Source organism: Colius striatus, chromosome 23 (genome assembly GCF_028858725.1).
Source record: "Colius striatus isolate bColStr4 chromosome 23, bColStr4.1.hap1, whole genome shotgun sequence".
In the NCBI taxonomy this organism is placed as follows: Eukaryota; Metazoa; Chordata; class Aves; order Coliiformes; family Coliidae; genus Colius; species Colius striatus.
This window is the reverse complement of record NC_084781.1, coordinates 3,849,536-3,857,033: the sequence shown is the minus strand read 5'-3', so window position 1 is coordinate 3,857,033 and position 7,498 is coordinate 3,849,536.

Below are 7,498 nucleotides of genomic sequence, written 5' to 3'. Positions count from 1 at the left end.
TGTGGTGATGAAGGTAGTGATGCAGTTGCAGCATAGAAAATATGAAAGGTAATGAATGCATGGGGCGTATGCTCAGGTGTCAGAATCACAAAGTTCAAGTCTGAAGTTCAACAGAGAGGATGGCTTTTCAGCTGAAGGATTTAATTTATTGGTAGTGAATGTGATTCACAGAGGCCAAGACACATTTCTTCTGGTGTGAATGCATAAGGAAACTTAGTACACAGGATATGTCTGTGGCAATGCTTGGCAGCCTTCTGCTTATTCATCATGAAGACACTTCTGCCCTAACTCTCCTTATGTTTTGAAGCAGTGACTGGGAAAAATCTGAGGTGATTGATGGATTAGGTGACATTAGCATACCAAAGCCAACATGGCACCTTCCTTTTTATATGTAGCAGGCTCCAAATCTATCCCTTTTGCAAGGGGAAACGTGATGTTTTCAAATGGAATGTTTCCCTTTCTAGTCCAGAGGAGAAAAACCAAACAATTTGCCAGTCGCTTCATATTGAGCCTCCAGGCTTGTAGAGTGCAAAGATCATCACTGGGCTTTCAAAACTCAGCAGGCATGGAAACAAGGCATGCAGAATCTGAGGGTAATTAGTCACTGAAGGAGTCATGAACCCTCAAGGATTTAGTGACATTAATTTGAAAGAGGCCAGCAGCTAGCACGGTAGGGTAAACCTTACTGCACCCAGAGGCTGTTGCACGTGAAACCCTTGTCCTAAAATAGCAGGGCAGGAAGCAAGTGGATACTGCCTGTCTGCCTTGCCCTACTTTAGACTTGGATGTCTGGAGCACTGGCTCCTTTTTGCTGCCTATTGATGATAGTCATGTCATTTACTGTACTATTCATGTCTTTAAGGGCAACAGTGACTACCATACTAGAATAAAGGCTGAAGCATTTTATGCAGTGCTTTGCCACTAAGTCCTGTCTTGTACCATTTGGTACCATCAGAGAAATGAGAGCAGTTTACCTGCAATCTCTCCCTCTTTCTAGTTGTCAAGTAGTTCAAATGGTTTTTAGTCTGGTAACCTTTACCCCCATTATGTGGCCAGATGTCTGCCTGTTTGCATGGCAAGGTTTTCCCAGAAAAGCTGGTAGCTGAGAGCAAACTGCACCAGCTGACTTATTCCAGCAATGCATGTGTTGCTCACATGCCCCCTGAGGGAGAGCAATAGCTCTGTGACCATTAGCATACAGTAAGCATCCAAGTGAATAAACAAATGCTTTTAGGACTCAGCGCTGTCTGTAATGCTCCAGGTCTGATGAAGGCTGGCTGCTTTTTTCATCCTGAAACTCAAGCCTACAAAATGTTCTATATCCCTGGTTAGTTTTTAACAGCCTGAACAATTTTAAGGTTTGTTTACCTGCTGCTTCTCCAAAAGCTGTTAGGTGGCTGGTGAAGACAGCAGAAGAGGACCTGTTAGGTTCCTCTCATTAAACAGCAGTGAGGGCATCTAAGAGCCTTGCTTGCCTCTGAGACAGTTTTATTCAAGGTGAAAGAGCAGGTAGAAGCTGTTTCTCAGGAGTTTGCCTGTAAGTTGTCCTTATACAAAAGCATGATCATCTTGGGCCTGTACAGATGATAAATAGAATGTTTTTTATAAGGGATGCAGACAGCTTCTTACCTATACACCTCATTGGGTACCCAGGTAACAGTAGAAGTTATCTGCACACAGCTTTATGAAGAATGAACCATGCACACAAGAGCACGTTGTTGGGCTTTTTTTAATGAAGACATGATGATGTTCCTTTCCTCATAGGCTAGCAGAGGCAATCTGTTAGCATTTTGCTATGCATGTACTGCACATGCATTATTGATGTGGGCATGTGAGAGTGTATCTGCTTGGATTTATTATTTACTTCTTAAAGCCACCCTTGCTAGTAGTCTCAGTGACTGCATGTGATTCCTGATATGCAAGGCAAGAGCTGCTGAGAGGGTTGATCACTCAGACTTAAAGGATTGCTTTCCTCTAGGTGGAAGATCAATGTTGGAATGAGGCCTTGTGTAATGGGAGAGGGAAAATGGCTTGTGTTTCTTTCACATTCTCCTTGTAGCTGGAGTTGATTAATTGAATTTTTTGGGGAGGATGAATGTCAGACAAGATGTGTTTTGAAATAGAGAGTTGTTGCAATAAATGCTTTCATTGTGTGTTATAATACTGTCCCAAGGTTTTTGGAATGTGTCTCTCCTTGTTAGTCCTTGAAACTGTATTTAAAACTTCAACTTCTGGACACAGCTGAAGCCACGTGAGTGAAGTGTGAATATCCTTTGGGTTGAATTTAGGACTAGAATATAAAGTTGGGTATTTAGCTGATATCTGTACTCTTGCATCTTCAAAGCAAAACCAGGAAAACTTATTTCTACATAGCTCTCTAATAAAGTAGCCCATCTTCTCTGCTCTTGGTAGCTTTGCAAACCAAATCAACCAGTGTTGTGCTTTGAAGGACAAACTTCCATTTATGTGTTTGTCATTTGTTCATGATAACATGTGCCAAGTGGCTGTGAATCCCACCAGCTCTGTTATTTGTTTTTTTGGCTAACACAGCCTTTGTGCAGTAGACTGTAGGTTTTCTTGTTAAATATTTGCCTTTGAGTATTTGTGTGGTTTAGGAGGACCAGTCACAAGGGTATCAAAATTGACTTATTTACACATAGCCTGGCACTTAAATGCTGTTGATCTTATCTAGTCAGCAAATATTTACCATTGGAACATCTGAATTTCATGTCTTACACAGTGCTATGCCCCTCAGGAGTATTTAATTATTGTGTTCATTAGCACAACCACCTTCCACTGGATGGTGGTTTGAAATTCAAGGTGTACATGGTACAATATGATGTTGATGAAAGGGCTTGTCTCCTCTGGAGGTTTCCAAAGCTGCCTGGACATATTCCTGTGCTCCCTGATCAAGGGAAACCTGCTTTAGCAGGGCTGAATGAGCTCTAGGGGTCTCTTCCAACCTCCACCACCCTATGATTCTGTGGTTCTGGTACCTACCTCTTTTAGAGCTTGGGATCAATTCAGCAATTACAGTTTGCTGAGTGTGAACCTTCCTGAGTCTTTTCAATAAAGTCTGATGTTACCTTGCTGCCTTCACTGTTAAGGATATGCTTCCCCTGACAGCTTTGCACTTGTATGCTGAGAGTGGGAACTTGCATCACCTGTGGGAAACCCATATCAGTTAAAGTGGTTTGGCTTTTAATTCAGACTGAAGCTTTAGGTCTTTCAGAGGACAGCACTTCTTTATGAGAGAGAATGTTATCCCTTGGAACTTAGGTCAGTTTTGGTTTTTTTTTAATGGTGTCCCTTACCTTCTTCTCTCCTTCCCCTCCACCTGACAGGTCCTTGACAGTTGTAATGGCACAGTTATTTAGGTATCCATGCAACCATAGTAACACAGTGCTCTTGACAGGAATTTCATTTGCCAAGGACAATGAGGTGCTGTTAGGCAGCTGGCACTGGGAAGTGTAGTTCTAGTTCTGTTGTTTTATGAGAAGTATGGGGGCCACATTCTGGGAAGGATGAGCAGAGCAGGAGGGTGAAATGGAAAGGTAAAACTGCTGGTTTATCTTTGATAAGTTCCTAAAGCTTCCTGTGGGAAAATAGTCAGAGGGACTTTTTCCTTTGATGCACAATTACAGATAGCAGAAAAGAAAGGTGATGGAACAAACATTCTTGGGAATGTATGTATTCTGTAGAACAGTGGTGATTTGGTCTTCTGATGTGGTGGAAAGATTGACTGGAAACTGAGCCAAAACTGTTATGAAAATGAGAACTGGAACATTGAATACTAATTCAATTTTGAAGATGTTTAAGAATCTGTTGTCCTATAAACAGCTTTCAAGAAACTGTTGTTGCTCAAACAATACAGATATTCTTTTGCTGCAAAATAGACTTTTTTAGTATACATAAGTCTTGCAAATAGAGCAAAATTGCTTTTTCTTTAATCCCCAGATGCAAACTGAGTGGGCTATATGTGTGGTCAGAACACTTTTTACAGCTGGGAAAATGTTTCTGTACTTGGGCTACCTGGGTAAATTGGATGAGATGGAGGAGCATTGGTAGTAGACTCTTCAAAGATTTAATCATTGAAAGTAATAGTTAATTTGTATTTAAAAGTTTTAATCAGTTTCTTAGCTGGTAAGTCTGAGATTTTTTTCCTTGTAATCTTGTTTTAGCTGATGACAAGGGGGTAAGGTGCTGTATTGCAATATGTTGCAATATCTGGACTCCATTAAATTTTAAACCTTGATTTGGAGGACTTTCTGAAGGAGAAATTTAATGATGGGTTGGGTGAGCATGAAAAGGTCTAAGGTTCATCTTGTATAGCTGTGCAAAAGTAAACGTTCACATAGGATTACCAGCATTGCAGTTGCTGTTCTTGGGCTGTGATCTACTGGGAATTCTCCTTTGGTAAGTTTAGTTTTAGCTGTTTGAATGGAAATGGCAAAGATTTGTGGGAGGCTTTTATAATAAAGAAATGAATAGTTATAGAAGTAGTCCCTACTGTGCTCTCTCATACCAAAAGTCTGATAATTCTTTTGGATTGGGAGGGGTTGTGTGGTTCTCTTAGCACTTTCTTTTTTCCACTGGGCCATAATTAAGCTGAGAAGTACAGGAAACGTGTTTCTTTGCTTTTTGGGAGTATATGGTTCCTACCCAGCTGTTGAGTTGTAGCTTGAAGCCAATAAATAGACTTCTTATTCTCTGATTACCCTTTCTGCAGTGAGATGCTTAAGAAAACAATAAGTATGTGGATGTGGGAACAGAAAATGAATTCTGTCCCCTTTTGCAAAGCTGTTTACTTGTCTACTGTGCAATGGGAGGAAAAAAAAGCCAAATCTACTGTGTGGTTCTAGTTCCTCTCCTGCCTGCTTCACTGTATTTTGTCCTTCCTTGGATATATGAAGACAGTATCATAGATAAACTTCTAAACCTTTTCAAGTATTTTCTTTAAGATTCTATGCTGGTAAAAGTGATCAGTCATGATTTTGCATGAGACTTTCTTCAAGTCAATACACTTGTTAATGCTTTGAGGTGTTGTTTCTGTAGTTGACTTGTTGGTGTGGGTAAGAGTAGCTGTAATTTACTTGTGCAAGCATAGAGTACATCTAGAGAAGAAAAGTGATTGCAAGCATGTGTTATGTATACCTGAACTAGTTTTATTTAAACAGTTTAGGTCCTACCAGCAGTGAAGCCACAGAGACTTTAGCACAGCCTGTGTCCCAGGTGCTACTCTGCAGCGTGTGCTGGAGCTGTGTTGCCATGACTCCATAGCCAGTGGTACTCAGAGGAAGCAGATTAAAGCTAGCCCAGGAACTGCAGCTCATTGTGCTGCAGTCTGTTTCCTGAAGGCAGAATCAGATCTATTTACTGCTCAGAAGGAAAGCTTTTGCAAAGAAATGAAGCTATAGAAATGAGAAGCAGGAGCGCTGAGTGTCTGGAGCAGGTGGAGGCTGGTAGAAGGGCATAAGGATAACTGTACAATAGATGTGCAGGGGAAAAAGAACACCCATCACCCCCAAAACACCCATTTAAAGGGGGCGAGTGACATCTTGTGGGCTCAGCATGCAAGTCTCTACTGGAAATTTAGTGTTGGCCACTTGATCCGTAGGAAGAGTTCATTTTAACTGTTGTCTTGCCCTGCTGCCTAGAAGTGGGAGCATGCACATGCAGCAGTTGGGTATTTGAATGTTAAGCTGTAAGTAACTATTTTGGGATGGAATGATACAGGCATCCCTGTATAGGCAATGTGCAAGGTCACTTGGATTTTAAGTTCTTAGGAAAATGTCACTTAAATGAGGTTAAGACCCTTCAAACAAGTTATGTCTGTTATAATACAGAGCTGAGCTTACTGTTGTCTTGTTTTCTCTTTACACCCCCAAATATGAACCCTATGTTTTTCTTGTTCTGTCTTTACACCAGAGTGTTTCACAGGGACTTACATAAATCTAATAGCTTCTGTTTTCTCATCATTACTGCAGCAGCCAGCAGAGCAGCCAGCAAAGCAGCCACGATGATGACTCTTCTCGATTCTTGAGCCCTCATATACGTGACGACAGGTAAGGCTGTTTGTGGCTGAACTGGGGACATGCCTGGGACAACTCAATGAACTTACATGGGCTGGGCTGGTTGAGGTCCTTAATTATTTTGCCTGTATTTCTCAGAGTTGTTTAATGAGAAATGTGTTTTACACTGGTCTTGCCAATGTTTAAAAAAGTGCATTTTCCATCTACTTTAAAAGTAGAGCTTGTGGGACAAATGCATCCAACTCCTGAAGTCAGATCTGCAGCTGGTATAGACAGCTTCATCAAACTTGCTGTGTATTGATGATTAGCAGCTCTGATCCTTAAAAATACACAACTGACATGTTGCATGTACTTCTTGTCCTCAGCAAAGACCACGTTGAGTTTGGCTGCTGTGTTTGACTTCTCATGTATTGTGACAGTCCTGAGGTATCTAGAGCCTCCTGTGTAGCAGCTGGGTGATAACTGCTGTGAAGTTGCAGAAGCTTAAGCCTCTTGTACTTTGGGTTGATTAATGACTGCTTCAAATTGCAGCATTGGCACAAAAGCTGTTGGAAAGGGAACAGTTATTTTTGTGCTTGATTTATTATTGTTGCTTTGCTCAGAGCCGTATGATTTAAGAGTTTTGCTGTATCTTGTAGTTAATCTTTTGAGACTGAATCTGCTTCACTTTCTTCTATTGTGCATGAGCTGTGAGCCCTGAGCTACTGTTACCTTTCTGTCTCAGACAGACCGTCTCCTAGAGGCCTATTTCCCTACTAAAGTCCTTGGGTTACATCTAGACTTTGGTTTCTGAAATGCCCATTACTCTGTTACTGCCTTGCATAGTGGAGATATGTTGCATTATGTGACTGGGGGGTTATAGTGATCCCACAGGAGGATGTATGCTGAAATTTGGACACTGCTGCCTTCAGCCTGCTGCGTAGCTGATTACAGGGAGCATCTGAATGTGGTGTCTTCCACTCTGCATGCTCATATCAAAGCATAGTCCCTCAGAGGAGCATTGGTTTAGGTCTGTTAGCTATTCCACATAAGCTGTATCTGAGATCAAAGGCCTTTATTGCTAAGTGTGTAGTAGGGCAAATGCTTACCCAACTCAGACTTTTCCTTACAATGTCAAAGGCCAATGGATTGAGTAAGAACTGAGTAGGCATCTGAGAAATTGACTCACTTGAGAGAACACCCTGACCCTGAAGAGCTAATTAATATCCCAGCAGAGTTTGGCTTAGAATTAGCACTTGGTAGTTGTATCTAACCTTTTCCTCCATATGTTTTACTCCAATTATTAATCTCTCTGATGCTGTGGAGCCTGGCATAATTGACTAGCAGGGAGCTGTGTTTGCAACCAGGAAAGAAAGAATCTGACAGCAAAGCAGATGGGTACTTTGGTCGTATCTGGGCTTCCTCTGTGTAATGCATTCTGTTAGGCCATTTGATCTGGGATTTCATAGGTTAAACAGGGTTTGGCT